Here is a 19,970-nt window from a genome sequence, read left to right on the forward strand (position 1 = left end):
ATCACTTGGCCCTTCAGGAGATGAAGAATTTAGGTAGAAAGGCCCACCCTTGACAGAATGCCCCTGCTGACCCCAAGGGTCCATTACGGAGTGCCAGACACCTGGACTAGGGACTTCTCAGAAAGGTTCACAGAAGGACATTTCTTAAGGATTCACATTATCAAATGACTCCTCAAACTTTTTTTTTTTGCTCGTTTCTCCCCTTTAACTTTAACGTTCCCAGGTCCTCTTTCCTTTCTTCCTTCTTTTTAGAGTTGGTTGAGCCATCTCATTCATGCCCGTCACTTTGACCCCACCGTGTTTCCCATGTGTTGGTGACTACCAATCCAGTCCTTCCCTGGTGCCCCAGTCTGTGGACACATGCAGGTGGAGTTCCTATAGGTACCTCAAACTCCGCATGGCTTTGTTGACAGAGAGCAACTTGGGCTCCAATGCAAAACAGATTTACTAAGTGCGTATGTAGTCAGGTCATTACCCTCTGAATCTCAGTGTTTTGCTCTTAAATTGCAAAATGAAGATAATGGTACAACTTTACTGCATAAAATTGTTGTGAGGATAAGAAAAAATACAGCTGACCCTAGAATAACACTGGTTTGTACTGCATGGGTCCACTTATACTCAGATTTTTTTCAATAAACACAATAAATGTATTTTCTTGGTGATTTTCATAATAACGTCTTTAGCACAGTTTGTTATAAGAATATATAATACACACACAAAATGTGTGTTAACCGTCTATTTATTGCTAAGTCTTGCAGTCAGCAGTAGGCTATGAGTAGTTAATTTGGGGGCAGGTCAAAAGTTACACCGTGTGATTTTTGACTGTGTAGGGGTCAGATCTCCACATTTTTCCAGGGTCAGCTGTACTAAAGTAAGATACTTGTCACTATGCCTGGAATCACTGTTCAACTATGAGAAGGGATCCATATTTAAAAGTATCATCCCCACAGACCTGCTCTTCCTTTTGAGTTTCTTATCTCAATGAATGACTTTCCACCACTTGCCTTCTGGATAACTGACCGGGACACTGGGTCCTTATTGATCAGGTTCCTGGTTGCTCCTTCAGGGCGTTTGTCTCAATCCACCTTAATTTGGCTGAATCAGGAAAAGTACCTCCATGATATCAGACACATGCTACTTCTTTTACCTTTTCTAGCTGTTGTGGCTCACGTGGCAGAGCAGTTCCTAATGCCTCCTCATTTAGCTGAAGTTTTACTTCTGCTCTAAAAGCTTCCAAAACTACCTTCCCATCAGTACCATGCTCAACTTGATGTTTCCGTTACATTTCTACACTATTTGCTATATAATTATTATCACATTTGTCCACTGTGTTGAACTTGTTTACAGCAATCTCTGTCTTTTGACTGAATTTCGTCAAGGTGGACCCATTACTTACTTCAGCACTAAAAATCAGTAAGCACTCTATGAGTGTTTCTTGAATGAATCAATGATCACAGTTTATAGGAAAAGATTAAGGCAGGAAAACCAGAAAGGAGGCTAACAGAATTTTCTGGGCAAGAGCCCATGAAGGACTGAAGTAGGGTAATGGTCATAGAGTTAGCAGGATGAGAATAAATTAGAGGAAAATATCTATAGGCTTGGCAACTAACTGGATGTGGGAAGAGAGGGAGGAGTCAAAGATAACGCCTGGGTTTCTTTTTTGATATAGTGGCTTGATAATGGGACCCCTAACCAACAGAAAGAACACAGAACATTTCTGGGAAAGATAAAGGGTACAGTCTTGGTACTTGATATTTGAAATGGCTATGATATAGTCCAATTGTGGCATTCCAGCAGGTAGTTGAAAATATGGATAAGGAGTGAAAATGGGGCATCTCCTAGAAATTTTGACATTGCTGTATAGGCAGCAGTTAAAACCATGGTTATAGACGAGTGAATGGTGGTGAGTGTATCAAATATTTTCTGTTCTCTTTCAGGTACAAGTAGGATTGCATTTCCTGGCTTCCTTGTAGCTGGGACGAGCCACGGGACACATTCTGAATTCATGAATTGTGAGCATAGCATTTAATTGCTGATGCAAAACCTTCCAGAACTCCTTTTCTCTTTGCCATGGCAATCAGCAATGTTCCGGAGAGTATATGCTCTGTAAGCCTTGGTCTTAGAGAGAGGATGATGCAGAAAAGAGTCCCATTCACCTCATGATGGCTATTTAAAGTGAGTGAGAAGTAAACACTGGTTGTTTTAGACAACTGAGATTTGAGGGGTTTGTTTGTTACCAGAGCAGATCTTTGTCACTTCTGACTATTGTGAAGAAGAAGAATGAAATCTTGAGGACACTCGTGTGCTCATTAGACTATTTTGCATGCGAAAAAGAGAGACCCAGCAACCACCGTAATTAAAAGGATGAAAGCAGGAATGTTTACATGGATATATGAGTAGTTATTAGGAACCAAGTCACCTCTAAATAGAAGCTGTTCTCATTTCTTCCCCATTGGATTTCCATTTTTCTCTACCTCTTTGATCTGTCCTCACACTACTGACTACTAATTAATTATCTTCTCATCCTCGAATCCACATTTCCGAGGAGCACAGTCCAGTTGCAAGAGCCCTTATCTCTAAACCACATCATGGGCTGCCAACCAGTCTGTAGTTGTGTTACCCCTGTGTCAGGCACATGACCTGACACAAACAGTGCGGCCCCTACGCAAAACACCACCTAGCCCTCCTGAACGTGAGAACTCTAGTCGGGGCAATGCAGACTGTACCAGCATGTTTCCAGTCTTGCCCTGCTACAGCTTATTTTTCACGGAATTGTGGAAGCATAGTTTACAAATGGAAATTAGATACGTCGCAACTTACAAACACTCTGACCTCCTGCCCCCAGCCTAAAACTTTTCTGTTGCATTAACAACCCTTCCCCCGCCCCCCAACTCCTTGCCTGGCCTACCAAGCCCTTTATGATCTAGTCTCTGCCAACCACTCCTACCTCATCCCCCGCCACCCTCCTTCCAGCCACACTGGCTTCCTGTCTCTCCTGGGGATAAGCCCAATGGGTTTCCACCTCAGCCTATTTGCACTCTGCCTCTGCCAATCTCTCTTGTTTAAATACTCCTCCCTTCATGTTTAGAAAGTTTACTGTTCCTTCCTTCTTATTTATTTTAAGTTCTGTTGGCTCAGAGATAGAGTCTACCTTAGAGTCATGGTAGTCAGTCCTTTTCTTCATTTGTATCTATGACCTCAAATTTATATGGTTATGGCTTTCCTGTCTTCCCCAAGGAGAATGAAAGCACAATGATAATGGCCATCTTTTCTGTCTTGTGATCCTCTGTATGCCCTAGAATAGTCCCTGGAACCTTAAATATTTTTGCGTGAATGAGGGGGTGGCAGGGAGGGTGCTCGTGCCCTGGCTGCACTCTGTTGGTCTTCCAGCTCTGTTCATTCTCTCCTTGTCCCCACCTTGCTGTGTCTCAGGAGGCTGAGCTCTAGGGTTTGCATCACCCGGCCTCTTCTGCGCTCTGGGTTTCCAGTTAGGTTTGACCAATGAAAGGCATCAGAAGAAGGCTGGAGGATAGCAGGAGTAAGAGATGGTCAGGGCACTTACCTCTTCCCGAGCCAGCTTCACTGTGTTTTTGGCAGTGACTGAATTCTTCCACGATCAAAGTTCCTTTTTCAAGTTTCCAACTCCATCCTGGCTCTGGTAATGGTTTCCTGTTGCATCACCATCCTTATAATGCTCCCATGATAAGACGCTCCTTACTATGGTTTCTGTTGGCCACTGGGACCCAGACTGACAGCTGGAAAGGTCAAAGGCTGCTAAGTTCAGTGCAACTAATGCCTGAGTTCACACGGCTTACCCAAGGCTACACAGAGGGAGTGATGGATCCAGGTTTTATACCCAAAGTTCAGGGATTATGAAAGATAAGAAGAAATTGTTATACTAGAAATCCAAGGAAGAGAGAATGTTAAGAAGGAAGCAGGGGTCAGCAGTGCTCAATGTTACAAAGGGTTCAATGTGAAAGAAGACCAATAAGTGTCCCTTTGATAATCTGCTTTAAAAGTAGCCACTGGGGCATTAGGGAAAGTACTTTCAATGAAAGGTAAATTGCAGAGGTGTGACCGTGAATGAAAGGGATATAGTAGAGTTTAAATAGCTTTTCTGTTGATCCTGAACAGAAAGGAAGGAAAAAAGGGGTGACAGCTAGAAGGAAATGCCCGGTGAGGAAGATGGGGAGATTGGATGATGTTGTAGTGTGTTTGTAAGTTGAGATAAAGAAGCCTGTGGAGAGAAAAGGTCTGAGAAACAAAAGAAGTGATGAACCTAGGTTCTGAACAAGATGAGGGGGGATGGGATGAAGATCTGGGGAGAGGATTAGATGGAGGTGAGGCAGTGCTTTCTCTGAGGTTTAAAGGAACGATGTAGAAATGAATGCAAATTTGCCAGTGCTGATTTATAATTGTAATGGAGTCTGTCATTGGAGGGTTTATTTGGAGAGATGCAGACATTTTTTCTCTCCCGTTTGATAGCTCAGGGCATGATTTCCATGAATTACCCTGATCACAAAGAATTTCCCTGATTTAACTTCTCAGCTCTTCAGGTATCTGTCTTACAGTGGGCAAATTTTTCCAGCCTCCTTGTTATGAACTTTCCCTTGAGCTGCCATTTGGATTCCTTATTTTGTTAGTATCTGTGAGGACAGGAAAGAAGGCAGAAGAGGGAATCCAACCAAACACTGTTAATTAACCACATTTGAATGCAAAGTGGTAAGATGCTATTAAAAACTAATTCAGTCTTACATTACTCTGCAAACTCTAAATTATTTTATAATTATGGATTTCATAATATTTCACAATATTACTTCCACTTAAATTTAAGTACATCCCTAGTGATAAATACATTGTGATATGTGGGCATTGAAATTAATAGTTCAAGTGAATCTGCTGAGATTTATTGTTATTCATGCAAATTGTTTCTCATGCACAATTAGAGTCTTTGCACAATTGTGATGACTTTACTTTTCTCCGTCTCATATTTATACCTTTGATGGGTATGTTTTAGGGGAGAGTATAGGGTTCTGGGATTGAAATTAGAATCTGGTTTATTTGTGTGTTTTTAAAATTTAAGTTTACTTATTTATTTTGAGAGAGACAGAGACAGCATGAGCAGAGGAGGGGTAGTGAGAGAGGGAGAGAGAGTATCCCAAGCAGGCTCCACACCGCCAGCCCAGAGCCCAACGTGGGACCCGTACCCATGAACTGTAAGATCATGACCTGAGCTGAAACTGAGTTAGACGCTTAACCAACTGAGCCACCCAGGCATCCAAATCTGGCTTATTTTGTAATAGAGTTACAGAAGCCACCCAGGTGTCCGAATCTGGCTTCTTTTGTGATAGAGTTCCAAAAGTTCGTGAAACTCTGTACCAAATAAACACACATGCCAAGCAGCCTTCAGTGATTACTCCTGCAGCCAAACGAACTCAAAGTGTGATATCAGAACAATACATCAAATAGTGGTATCAGAGGAGTGCTGTTCTTAACGTCTCCAGACAGGAAGGCAAAGTCTTTGAACACTTTTGGAACACTTCACATAAGACACATCCCTTCTCTTTTCAGTCTTGCTTAATGGGTATCTGGACCCTGGCTATTTCAGTGTTAGCAACTAATTCTTTTTGAATGATGTGTATTGAACTTATTTGTTCAACAGGAGCATATTGGGAATATATACTTTGCTAGCTGCCTTGAGACTATAAAGATGAAGTTAAGACATTTCTGTCTTCAGGAAGCACAGTCTAATTGTGAAGAAGACATTAACTCAGTTACCCAGCATGGGTAATGGGTGCATCAAAGTGATGTCAAGAGGTTTGGGATGGCAGGGCAAGGTAGATGATTCCTGACAGCTGGCCACTTCTAACACGTGTTCTTCATTCTGCTCCTGGGTTATATTTAACTAGATACTTCAAAGTGAAGGTTTCCTTAATTCCATGAGCTAATTATGAATATAACCAGTCTTCTTCTATAACTCCCCCTATCACTACAGTTGTGATGGGAAATGCTACAATCTTACCCAAACTTGATCGGCCATCATTTTGTTCACACACCTGTCCCTCCTTTACTAAGTACACATCTTCCCCCAAGAGTATACCTCTAATCTCCCTCTCCTCTTACACTGCTCTTCTATACATATTTGACCCAGAAGAAGTGAGTCTTGATGGAGGTGACAGGTAAGAATTAGTGGACAAGGGGGAAGTACCCACTCATAACAGCTGAGCAATTGTTTAGCTAATTACCACTCACAGTAAGAAAATGGAAAATTACAGGGTGATGCTACGGATTTACCTTCCAGTCAGGCACAGTCAGAAGATTTGGTATGTCTAATTTCAAGTATTTTCAATTCTGTGAAAACAGTATATCAAGGTTCAATTCGAAAACTGTTGTTCATTCAAGATAGTGGATGAAAATGCCATTCTTTGCAGTTATTATAAATCAGTTACTATACAAATAGGTGTACACACCAAGTGTGGCTTAGTCTAGCTGGTACATTAATAAACATGATATAAGATATTAGAGAAAATAAGTACAAAGTATTATGTTTAAAGCTTTGTCTAAAAAGAAAGAATAAAAGAAAATCAGAATATCTTATCGACAATGAGCCTTGTTTCCCAGTATAGGAAATAAGATCAGAGACTGATACTGAGTATTTCTGTGGACTAAGTCTATTATTTTTAGGCACACCATACACATAATTATGTTTTCTAACATTTATTAAATATTCATGACAATTCAACTGTTCTATTAAATCAATATGTATGAAGAAAATATGATTAGAGAATATTTTTAAAGCTTGGATTACATCAAGACTATTTGTTTCATTTATGAAGTATGAGTTCAGGAGGAAAGCCATACTCTGCTGACCTCCGGGCATAAAGTGGCCCATCTGGCTGATATTCTTTTGCCTTATCTCTTCATGTCATTCCCTATCAAATCCGTGCTCCCATTTGAAGTGGAAGAATAGAGCAATCTACCTTGGAAGAGGAAGATTCATCTTCAGTTAAAAGAAAGGAATTAAAACAAAAACAAACAGGAGTAGACAGGCTTGCTTGTTAAACCACCAAATAAGGTCTTATATTAGTAATTACTTACTGGGAATGTCTATGAATTCAGCATTTTAAAGGACCACTGAGGGTGAGATTCCACCCTCACAGATTCCCTCTTGCAGTGTGAGAGGCATAAACAGCTATAGCGTGGAGTGTTAGGTACAAGGCAGCACAGAGGAAGGAGTGACTAAATTTGGGAATCACAAAACGTTTTGCAGCAAAGGTGGTACTTGAGCTGGGTGTTGAAGTTGTGATGTTCATGTGTGAGCCAGGGGGAAGTGAGGCAGATAGCTTAATGATCGTGCCAACCTCTAGCCATGGTTTGCAAACTTGAGCATGCATCAAAATCCTCTGGAGGTTTTTTAAAAGCACAGATCACTGGGCCTTGTCCCCAGAGATTTTGATTCTGCAGATTTAGGGTGGGAGAGGGCAAGAATTTGCATTTTTTAATACAAATTCCCTAGTGATGTTGATGCAGCTGGTCTTGGGACCACACTTTCAGAACCACTTCTTTAGTCTGGATTTTATCCTGTAGTCAGTTGGGAGTACCTGGAATGTGTGTAGTCTGAGGAAAGAAAGAATAAGATTTGAGGAGAATGATGAGAGGGAAACCACATGGTATATTATTTCATATGTCCAAGAGACAAAGTAAATGGGCCTCAACTCATTTATGGGAAAATGAAATACACTTGAGAAGATCTAGAGTCATAATCAAGATTACTTGGAATGATGGGGCATCAGTGGCTCAGTCAGTTAAGCATCCAACTTCGGCTCAAGTCATGATCTCATGGTTCATGAGTTCAAGTCCCATGTTGGGCTCTACACTGACAGTGTGGAGCCTGCTTGGGATTCTCTCTCTCTCCCTCTCTCTCTGTCCCTCCCCATCTCTCTCTGTCCCTCCCATCCTTCCTCTCTCTCTCTCTCTCTCTCTCAAAATAAACTTAAATTACTTGGAATGATTGAATATATGGAATGAGAGAAAGGGAAGGAATCTCAGAATGTTAAAGTTATGTTCCATAATGTAAATCAAATACCATAATATTTATGTATTTGAAGAATCCCATGCTACCAAAATCTTTAAAATGAGATCGAACAAATACAAAATTTCAGATGACTTTCTTGCTGGTGTTATGTGTGATGCCTTTATAGCTAAGGAGAGAGAGATGGCTTGGTCATTCGGCAGGCACTACTCAAAAATGTGTGCCGTGAAGCCCACGCAGATATGGTCAGGCCTTCCTAAGGTAGCACTATCTAGGGGTGCTGTTTACCCACTGTGCCCACCCTGAACATCAGAACTTTGGCTGCAAGTTATCAGGTGTGGTCTCTCCAGCCTCAATATACTCTTAATAACTGTAGGCGTTTTCCCCACTACATAGGACTTTGTAGATAAAACATGAAGGATAAATTGCAACTGGCTGAAACCACAACATAGAAAGAGAAGAATATATGAGAAAATTGCTCCTAAATTGAACCCATAATAACATTCAGTGAAGTTTTGGTTTTAGCTTCAAGTTTTCCTCAGCCAAGTGTGCCTACAGAACCATCTCTGTTCTCTTCTCTCTTGGTTATTATTCTTAAGGTGCCAGGTTCTGCTGACCCTTTTCTTGTGTTTTGTGCCATTCTTTCCTTTTGCAGGGCTGTTGCTATGGTCACTTCCTTGTACAAACCCTTTTTCATCTTTCTGCAATTTTTGAATTTTTCCATCAATATAATCTCTGCCAATGGGATTTCTAAAGGAGGTTGCTTTGTCCAGTTCTCATTGCTAAATACTTACAACCCATTAGCTTCTCTTTGTTTTTGTAGCCCATGAACCCTCTGTGTCTTTGGGATTGGACTGTGTGCTGCCCCCTGGTAGTGATGAGGTCGGTAGGAGTGGGGTGGGAGGAAGTTATGGAGTAGGGTCATGGTAAGATGTTCTATTTTGCTCCTTTTGACTAGAATAACTTTCAGATTGGGTGTAAACTGAAAGCAAATCTCTCCTTTGGAAGAAAATGTTACCCTTTCTTTAACAACATTAGATATAATCTTTGGCTGTAGCCTTTCAGGAACTTTTCTGATTCACTATTTTATGCTCACAAATTATGTGGGAAACAAAAAAGCTTCATAATACATTTATCATTGTTGAGGTTAGAGGCATTCGTATGTTCCTCCTTCTCCTCAGCACTTAAATTCTGAACTGAGTGAGAGAGACACATGAATCAGGAAAAGGAAGATCAAAACTCTATTCCTGATCGGATTGATGTGGACTGTGTCTTTGAGTGAAAGTCAACTAATGACAGCCTGCTGCTACCTAGTCCTTTGAACAGCTCAATAGAGGGAAAGTCTGAATCCTTAGTGCAGACATGTTAACCTAAGCCAGTGGCTGTCACCCTCCTCCCAGGTAATTCAATCTTCCACCACCATGTGGAAGAGGAAAGGGGTGGAGGGTGAAAAGTCCAGCTAAACAAACCTCTTTCATGGAAATCAGGCAATGAATTACTCAAGACAGATATGTCTTCTAATAATGTTTTAACAGTAGTTTAAAGAAAATAACAACGACTAACCGTGACAGTGTCTAACAATTGACTTCTGAACGGTGGAAAATTAATTTCTTCCTTTAAGATAAGTAATGTCAAACACATTAGGAATTTTAAAACATCAGGAAAGTTAATTTCCCAGTCTATGAATGAAGATGATGAATGCTTTAATTAGGTGCAAAACTTGTGATAATTCCACTAATAATCTATTTAATTTAGAAATATATGATTCAGGGAATTGAAGTTGGTTGTTTTTTTGTTTTGTTTTGTTTTTAAGCTGTCACATGCTATTAGTTATCCCCACTCCATTCTTCTACCTTCCAATAGTGGTAAAGTTATGCCTGGCTACACAGCCACCCCGTGAGAGAAACCATTACCCGGTCTTTCTTACAGTGAGAGGTAGCCATGTAAACATGTTCTTAGCAATGGAATAGCAGAGTGTAAACAATACGTGCAAGTCCAACCTAATTTGCTTAAAGGAAATGCCTTGCTCTCCACTTCTTTCCTCTTCTTGGGCTGAGATACTTGGGCAGTGACAGAGACCAGTGGCATCGGGACCCTTAATAAACCCTTAATAAAGGTAGAGCCTTTCTACCAGCCTAGACTGGCTGGACTTTAAGATGAGAGAGAAACAAATTTCCACCTTCTTTAGGCCACTGTGTTTTGAGTCTATTTTTAATGTTAGCCTAACATTTGTACCAACTAGTACAAATATTTATGCCTATTTTTAAAAGTGTTAAAATATTCAATGGGAAGAAATCTGTACAATTAACTATTGTAGTGGGTTGAATAGAGACCCCCAGAACCTGTGAATGTGAGCTTACTTGGAAAAAAAAAAGAACTAAGGATCTAGAGGTGAGATCATCCTTCATTAACTGGGTGAACCCTAAATCAAATGACACATGTCCTTACAAGGGACGGAAGAGGAAAATAGAGGAGAGGGAGGCCATGTGAAGATAGGGAGGGATTCAAGGAATGCATCTACAAGCCAAAGAAATCCTAGAGCTGCTAGAAGCTGGAAATGGCAAAAAAGGATTCCCCACCTACAGAGGGATCATGATGCAGCCTGCACCTTGAATTCAGACTTCTGGGATCCCAAACTGTGAAAGAGTCAGTTTATGGGTTTGTTTTTGTTTTTGTTTTTGTTTTTAAATGTTTTATTTATTTCTAGGAGAGAGAGACGGCATGAGCAGGGGAGGGACAGAGAGAGAGGGGAGAGAGGGAGTCACAGACTGAAACAGGCTCCAGGCTCCGAGCTGGCAGTCAGCACAGAGCCCGACGCGGGGCTCGAACCCACAAACCGCGAGATCATGACCTAAGCGAAAGTCGGAAAGTCGGACGCTTAACCGACTAAGCCACCCAGGCGCCCCCAGTTTATGTTGTTTTTAAGACATCCACTTTGTGGTGATTTCTTACAGCAGCCCTAAGAAATTACTACAGCTATCTAATAGAATTTGATAATGAAGACAGAGAAATTAAAAAATCCTTTCTTGTTTTGTTATGCAATACTGAAAGGAGCATAGAGCGCTAATATGAAAGTGGTTCATTCATTCATTTGTAAGACACCTTCTGATTGCCTGAGGTATATCAGCCACTGAAAGATACAGGGTATATAAGAATTAGACATGGTCCCAACCTTCAAGACATTCATAGTCTCCTTGGAAAGGATATATGTACCTAGACAACACTGTTTGATTCATTTAAAAAAAGAAACTAAAAGGAAAGACTCTTTTGGTGACAATTATAGAGTACTCAGCAATGAGAAAACCAACCACCGAATTGTTGGGCAAATATGTTTGACCAACTAAGAAAGTCACATATTCAGTTGGTTCAGCAGCAATCATTCTGTCTGGGGAATATGACAGAAACTGTAATAATAATGGTTCCCTGTATTTGTAAAGCTTTCACTTTATAAGTTAGGATTATTATGGATCTGGATTCCTGTTTTTGTATCTTTATTAACTTATAAGTAAGTTGATGAAAAAACATTCTGTTCTAACTAGTGAACATCTCGAATTTAGAATAAGTTTTAAAAATCTATTTAGGGGTGCCTGGGTGGCTCAGTCGGTTACACGTTTGACTCTTGATATCACCTCAGGTTGCAATCTCAACGTCATGAGATTGAGCCCCATTGTTAGACTCAGTGCACCTTCTGGAGCATGGTGCCTGCTGGGATTCCCACTTTCCCTCTCTCTCTGCCCCTCCCCCCCCCACAAATAAATAGATAAATAAATAAAACTTTAAAAAATCTATTTAATAAAGAGATTTTTTTCTAGAGTAAAGAGAATTGTTCATAATTCCTTTTCACATTCCCAGTTTATGAAATTCACTTTTTATATTTGGCAACCCCATAAATCGAGATCTATTTCAAACTTATGTTGACACCAACAAAAATTGCTCTTATGATCACATAGAAAGAATGCACTGAGTATTATATCTTGGACTACATTTAGACTTTGGTATGAGCAATGCAAGATTCTCCCCTATAGAAATAAACTACTAAACAATATGGAATCTATTATCTAAGTCATCTCTAAATTTTATTATGGAACCAAAGGTCCCTACTGGATTCTTTTATTGGGAGGGACATCTTCCTTAATAAATCCCGCTGTCTTCCACCTGATGTAGGTAATGTGAAAACCTGGTTCTACCCTCTCCCCTAGTACTTTAATGTTTCATATCACCTTTTTTAATGTTTTTTAACTTTATTTATTTTGAGAGAGAGAGAGTGAGCACAAGTAGGGGAGAGGCAGAGAGCAAGGTGGGGGGGAGAGAGAGAGAGAGAGAGAGAGAGAATCCCAAGCAGGCTCTGCACTGTTAGCTCAGAGCCCGATGATGATCTGAGCAGAAACCAAGAGTAGGAGGCTTAATCGACTGAGCCATTCATTCAGACACCCCTCATTTTTTATTTTGACTCACTTCCTATTTTTCACTCAGTGCTCAACTTGTATCGTATTTCCTTTTATACTAGGCAGCCTTATCTTGGACACAAAAAATGAGGATTTACTGTGTAGGAAACATATACTGAAAATAAGTATGCATAAAAATACTGTAAGGAAATACACCAAAATGCTCTCCTTTGTGTGTTGGATTTATGAATGATTTTTAGAAAAATCTCCTCCATGCTTTCTATCCTGGCCTTCTATACTAAAAATTTAATTGATTTTGATGTTTGTTTATTGGCAGTTTAAGGTATCGACTTCATTCTACGAATGGAAGTAGGAGGAGAGTGCCGTGTGGTCTTTATCACTCATGCTCAAGTGAGCACAACTGGGTCTGATGTTGTCTTCCCGGATCAGGTGGCCAAGCTGGAGTGTCCCTTGTGAGGAATTCCTACTAAGGAATCTCTGCCAGTCTTGCCAGGGTGGCTTGCAGGGCAAAAATGGTGCTGAGGAGCTCTCCTTGCCAGTGCACGAGGCATGCAGGTACAAATAAACAACATTCTCAACAGTTTACTCAATCCAAATTCATTTTAAGTAAAATGTTTACCATGATATTGAGAAACTATAGTCCCAGTAGGAAAACAAAAACAGAAACAAATGACATCAGTGATGTGCTCAAATTTAGTCTAAGTCCTGAAAAAGGAAATGGAATTACAGTTTCATTTAAATGGTTAGGTATTTGCGATAATCTTAGAATGCCATATGGTGGTTACTAATTTATCAAGTAGAAACATCGAATCTATTTGTATATATTTGTAGATGCATAGCATTTTAATGAATTGTCTTTTTTTACCACTAAAATTGTATATACAGCTGATCTCAGTAGTATTGGTTTTTGATAACATAATGTTCGATCAACTGATAAAACCTTTTGGGAAAGGGTAACATGAGATGCCATGTTCTTTTTAAAAAATTTTTTTAATGTTTGTTTATTCTTGTGAGAGAGAGAGAGAGAGTGAGGGGAAAGGGCAGAGAGAGAGGGAGACACAGATTCCAAAGCAGGCTCCAGGCTCTGAGTTGTCAGCACAGAGCCTGAGGTGGGGCTAGAAACCATGAACTGCGAGATCATGACCTGAGCCGAAGTCAGATGCCTAACCAAATGAGCCACCCAGGCGCCCTAGGAGATCCCTTGTTCTATGAAATTAAAGCAGTAAGGAGCACTTTTGTATTTTCAACACCTACTCAAGTAACAGCCAACAATAAAATTAGTTTTGTGCTGATGTTGCTGTTTCTTCACTCCTTCTGAATAAGAGTTTTGTTCGACTCAAAGCCATTTTGCTTCTTGGAGTGAATCTTCTTTCATACTTTTTCATTGAGCTTTTCATATGGATGTTTTCAAATAAAATATATAAGTGGAAAAATGTGAAGCCAGTCAGGTGTTCAGTTTCAACCTTGAAACACAAAAGAGAAAGAATCAGATATGACAAAGAATAAAATTGTCCTGTGTTTCAAAGACTTAAAACATTCACTTATAAAAACACTCATATTCTCAGACAAATAGAAAAATATTACCCCTGGTGAAACAGTGTTTGCTATTATAGGAAATATAGTCAAATGAAACGAGAAATAAGGGCAAGCATAGACAAATACTAAAGAGAAACTTCATTGTGTAAATATTCTCAGAAATGAACTTGGAAAAACATACCTCCCTGGGTATAAATATTTCAGCTGAGTTTATGCAAAGGTGTAGTCTATTGAAGTCAGCAGAAATCATGCCTTCATACAGTTCTGGCTAGAATATGGTTTTTAAATGATCACTAACATCTCATATAAAGGACTATATAAATTTTTTGTCTTAATTACTTGAAGCAGGAGCTCCTGTTTCCATCTTCAGCTTTTCCGTGAATTAATATTTTGAAATACCAATTTCCTAAAAATGAGGGGATGATCATTATTTCAGCTGTAAACAATTAATTACATTGTTTTCTTTTGCAAACCTGCCGTGCAAATATTGTTTGAACATGTTAGCATAACCCCAGGTAACCTCATGTTACATTTCAGTAATGTCTATATAGATATTGCATCTATGGGAGATATTTCCTCTGTCCATCATGGGTCAATCTATTGGTAAACTGTGCTTATTTGGAATCTTCTGTTTTTAATTTTTTTTCAGTTTTAATTTAGAGAGAGAGAGAGTACACGCAAGGGAGAGGGGTAGAGAAGGGGGGAGAGAGAGAGAGAGAGAGAGAGAGAGAGAGAGAGACTCAAGCAGGCTCCATCCTCAGCAATGAGCCTAACATGAGGCTAGATCCCATGAGTCTGGGATCATGACCTGAGCTGAAATCAAGAGTACTCCACTAAACCAACAGAGCTACCCAGGTGCCTCTAAAGTCTTCTGTTTTTAGCTTAATGATTTATCTAACTGACTTTTGGGGTCTATAAAACAACAAATATAATTTGGAATTAAACACAATCCATATTGTCACAAAGAGAGAAAATGTGTTATGAAGAATAAACTAAAGCAGTTTTAGTACATCAGTTCCTTTTTTCTTTTTTAATGTTTATTTTTGGGGAGCGAGAGAGCATGAACAGGGAAGCGGCAGAGAGAGAGAGAAACACAGAATTCGAAGCAGACTCCAGGCTCTGAGCTGTCAGCACAGAGCCCCACATGGGGCTCGAACTCACAAACCTTGAGATCATGACCTGAGCCAAAGTTGGACGCTTAACCGAATGAGACACCCAGGCACCCCCACATCAGTTTCTATGAAGGCCATCTGCTTTTGTTGCCTGTATAAATTGCCTTCTTTAACTTACTTATCTGCAGATGCTGCCACGGAGCCTCCGCTCTATGCAAGACCAGCCCTGATCATGCCTTTAAACAGTTTGAATCCAGCTGGCATTTTTTTCCCAAAAAGTTCAGCAAGCATTAGAATATACCAGTCAGAACACAGAAGAGAAATACAACTTGGAGATGTAAATTTCAGCACCAGCATTTTAATGGTTAGTAAAGCCATGGCAGTGGGTGTGGTCATCTAGGAAAGGGAGTAGGACAGTCTTTATCAGCTGTCGACAATCCATGTGCTTTCTGAATAAACAATAGCACCTTTACATCATAACTGAGAATCATAACAACAATATCCGCATTATTCCAGCTTTAGTTTTTGTGGTCTATATTATAAAACTAATATTTTTGCTTCTTTTTCAAAATACTGTAAAATTTAATATGCATTTCCAGGTTATACATGCAAACTCCCTGATGAATAAGAAGAGCAGCTAGTAACTCAACTAAGGGACTAGCGGGTTCCTATCCACCTCCCAGGCTTTCTAGAAACATCTGGGCAGATATCTTTGAGACTCAGTTTACAAAAGTCAGAATTTATAGGATGCTCTTGCAAGGAGGAGAGAATATCTGTTTCTAAACATATGTGCAATGAGAAATCTTGAGCATTGGTTTTTGGAAATTAGTGCATGGTGTATTATGGCGATTAGTAGTTCAGTTCGTCGCACAATTTCAGTGTGGCCACCGTGTGACTCACAGTAGATGTAATTTTATTACCAGTATTCAAATAATTTGGGTTTCTCTTAATTTTTGATAGCTCTCAAATTCCAAACCCCACAAAGCAGATGAACAGGTGTGAGTAGAAGCATGGGCAACCTTTGTTCTGTGTGGGTGGTCCTAGGTTCACTGTCAAGATTTGTTGAACTCCGTGGGCTGGTTTGTAAATGTTTTATTGCTTTGTATACCTTCTTATCAAGGCCTTTCCTGACACCAGTACCAGTAAAATGTATTCTGCAAACAAAAATAGCATTTTTACTTCTAATCAATTTTTCCTGCTTACATTGTTTAGAAGTTTGAGTGAGTTCAGGGTACTATTTAATGATGTGTTGCTGAAGAGTACCAAGGATGTCCCTGAAATTGCCTCAAGTAATTATATCCTCCCCAATACTTCTGAGAGGTCTATTCTCATAAAGCAAATTCAAGGGTAAAAATAACCAAACAACAACAGTGAAAAATTTTATTAGTTGGGAATTTGGCTTCAAGCCACCGTACAAAGCTCTAGTAAACGGGGCTGAACACATGAAAGCCTTCTTTTTCTTATGCTTGTTTGGCCTAAACAGCCTCAGGCTAAGGCAGGCTCCTAGGATTGCTCTCTCTTCCTTTCAAGCTTCAAAGGCAGCCAGCCCTAAACTCCAGTGAGCACTAATGGAAATGGAGCGAAAGCCAAAGAGGACCCTGTTAGCTCCCCTGTGTGTAGCTGAAGTAAACTTTTTGTGGTGCCCCAAACTTAGGGAGAGGATAACCTTTCTGTGTCCCTCTGACCCCTCACCCCTGTCCTGCCAGCAAGCCAAATGGAAGCCACAGAGGCCTGCTGTGACCTGGAGCCCCTTGGAAAACTTTGACCCTTGAAAAAAGCAGCTTAATCAATATTCTATGATCTGCCAGTGCAATCAACCCTCCTCCCTCCTCTATCCTTAAAGTGGCATAAAAAATGTGAATGTGGAATGGTGTTTTTATATCGAAGGAACAGCAAAACTATTTCAAGTAATTGAGTATGTTTCTTAAAAGAAAGCAATGTATTGTTGCCTTCTTGTCTTCTGTTAGATCTTTGATAAAAAGAGGCTCTTTTGGGACCCCCAAGTCTGTGAAAAATAAATCAGCCATCTTCTGATTCCTTGGGTACCAGTGGAAAAGTGTAAGTACATGCGCACGCGCACACACACACACACACACACACACACTCTTTACAATAAGTCTCTGGCATTAGCCCAGAGCCCTAGTGAGCAAGGCTGAGTCATAGATTTCTACAAGGACTCCTTTTGTGCTGTTGGCCTAAAGCCTAGATAAAAAGAAAGCAAAGAAGTCTCTTTGACTTCTCTGCCCTAGGCCTACACTCGAATTTTTGCTTTAAGAGTCTTGCTACTTTATTAATAGTAAGAAGGGAGGAAAGAAAAGTTTAAGAAAAAGAGCACCAAGGGTAAAATAATCATTCTCTCTTACACTTAGAAATGATCTTCCTTGAGTTACCAAGTCCTAGGCCATTCAACACGGGGGAGGGTGTGTGTGTTGGGGAGCATTTTAATACAAAAATTACGTGAAAGGACACACTCTATGAGGCAGAGCAGTGACATTGAGATCCTCACAGAACCCTGAGGATGCCAAAATCAGAGCTGTTGACTTATCTGGAATTAGCAGAATCCTTCTGCTAACGGCTGACCGACTCTGCTTCGTCATTATAACCTCCCTCAGCCTCTTCTCTTGAGATGCTCGTCAAGTTTTGTTGTTCTTCCACAACCATCTTTTCTTAGGTTGGAAGCTTAAGGGTTGAGACATGTTTGTTGTCTTCTCTAGCACTTAGTAGACTGTTTTTCCTATTGAATAACATTTAAATTGTGCCCTTGACTATAACTTTTATTCAGAGCAGCATTGAGAAAGGTATTTCAGGTGAGGATTTCTTCACCTCCTCCAAAGCATAGTGTTTAGCTAACATTAACTCTAGAAGTATTATCACTTGCATAACTGATGAGGTTGGGAAAATTAAATCTCATACATAAAGGTTTTGTTCATTGCTGACCCCTCAGACTAGGGTGTATGTGCCCTTAACCCCTGGCCATCCTCCTTTCATAGACTTCTTATAATTTCTTCATAAAAATCTGCATTTCAGCTGGACGGTGAACTACAGGAGTGCAGGAGACTCTAGTTTTCTTGCTACTGAATTCCTAGCACCCATCACCTGGCCTAGCCTATATTTAATAAGCATCCGTTAAATGAATGAGCAAAGCATTCAGGAATCTTTTTCCAGACACTGATCATTAACTGTAAAGCTACTTTACCCACTGGATCGTCTCCATGTTTTTAGTCACAGACCATTAGAAGACTAATGTGTATGGTATCTATTGGAGTGACTGTAGCCAGTCATGTTCAAGGCAGTTTTAGGCTTATGCTATTGGAGTGACTATTGGTATCTATTGGAGTGACTGTAGCCATTCATGTTCAAGAAAGTTTTAGGTTTATGCTTCAGCAATTCTCATATTTCATTAGAAAGACAAAGGAAAAAGAAATATCAGTATAGCTGAAATACATTGTAAAAGATATCTGAAACTCAGCTCTAAAACACGTATCTCTAGGGGTGCCTGGGTGGCTCAGACAGCTAAGCATCCAACTTCAGCTCAGGTCATGATCTCATGGTTCGTGGGTTTGAGCCCCGCATGGGGCTCTGTGCTGACAGCTCAGAGTCTGGAGCCTGCTTCTGATTCTGTGTCTTCCTCTTTCTCTCTGCCCCTCCTCTGCTCGCACTGTCTCTCTCTCTCTGTCTCAAATAAATTAACATTAAAAAAATAAAATACATACCTCTAACTTTTGGCATAAAGTAGCACACATATCTGTATAAATCTGGCAATATAATAGTTTTTACTGCATAAAAGTTTGTAGATACATTAATGATGTTAAAATCCATTTTCATATTTACATGTGGTCCACAAGTAATCTTGTTTCAAAGTGGTATTTCTATTTCAGATAATTTTTTATGAATTCCACTTGCTTAAGGCAACTTATATAAAGTACTTTTTAGTTTTTAAGCATAAATACCAAAATGACTATTAATTTCTTGAGTTACTGAATTTCCAGTAAATTATACCTTATGTGTAACCACTGAAGTAGAACTTAAAAAGTCTATTTTAGAGCCTGTTGCTGCCTCATACAAATGATTCTGTGTCTTTAAGTAGGCAAATGGAGAAAGTAGGAAGCAGTGGTAATATCTTATTTATACATTATGTGCTTTTAAAAAATATACTTACCATATTTCATATTAAGTACCTCTTAACTAGCATTGTCTTAAATAATAAAGTCCTAAGAAGTCAAAGCAGTCTAGAAAGACCCTTTTTCTGAGAAAAAGTTGTTAATGAAACATATTATTAATATTTAGTCTGGGAATACTCAAGTTTATTCAATAAACATTTAAATGTAATTTATTTCTGTGAGGGATAAAAGCAGGAGAGAGGAAAAAGGAAAATACAAACCAAAAACTAATACATTTCACACAGAAATGAAGGAACAGAGGATGAACACCTGAGAGGAGTAAAATACTGTTGTCACACCTTGCCAGTCACTTGGGCTGTAAAATTCAGCATGTGACACAATTTCCTATGCCTTTTGAAGTACTAATTACATGATTAGTACTCTTAACCTTGACCCTGGAAGCTCCAGGAGCTTTCATTTATTATTCATTAATGGAGCTTAAGACTGCTCAACTCTGGAGATACAAAGACCTCTTTGCCTTCAAGGAATATGCAGTCGATTAGAGGAGGAGACAGGTAAGGAGAGGATGCTAATCTGGTTTAATATGTACTATCATACTGGGAATGCTGTTTTCTTGTGTGTGGCAAAAGCATACTAGGAAAATGCTCTAAAATCTCTTTGTCAGGTTTTTTTATGTCAGATCCTAAAATGGCATTCACATTTCGGGACCTTTTTTTTTTTTTTTTTTTTTTTTTTTTTTTTTGTTTTTTTTTTCCTTTTACAG

At 39.6% G+C, this 19,970-nt stretch overlaps 1 long non-coding RNA gene across 2 annotated transcripts in view; it reads left to right on the forward strand.

Moving 5' to 3' along the window:
- The window catches only part of LOC144237599 (uncharacterized), a 68,952-nt gene that overhangs the window by 134 nt on the left and 48,848 nt on the right, over positions 1 to 19,970 (forward strand). Inside the window, exons 2-5 of one of the 2 annotated variants that reach the window (XR_013336901.1) lie at positions 1,938 to 2,175; positions 12,755 to 12,993; positions 15,275 to 15,450; positions 17,054 to 17,144. This is a non-coding gene — a long non-coding RNA (uncharacterized LOC144237599). Of the gene's footprint in view, positions 1 to 1,937; positions 2,176 to 12,754; positions 12,994 to 15,274; positions 15,451 to 17,053; positions 17,145 to 19,970 lie in introns of those variants that run through there. The other variant, XR_013336903.1, reaches the window with a different exon arrangement.

The sequence above is a fragment of the Crocuta crocuta genome, unplaced genomic scaffold, assembly GCF_008692635.1.
Source record: "Crocuta crocuta isolate KB4526 unplaced genomic scaffold, BGI_CrCroc_1.0 scaffold235, whole genome shotgun sequence".
Lineage (NCBI taxonomy): Eukaryota > Metazoa > Chordata > Mammalia > Carnivora > Hyaenidae > Crocuta > Crocuta crocuta.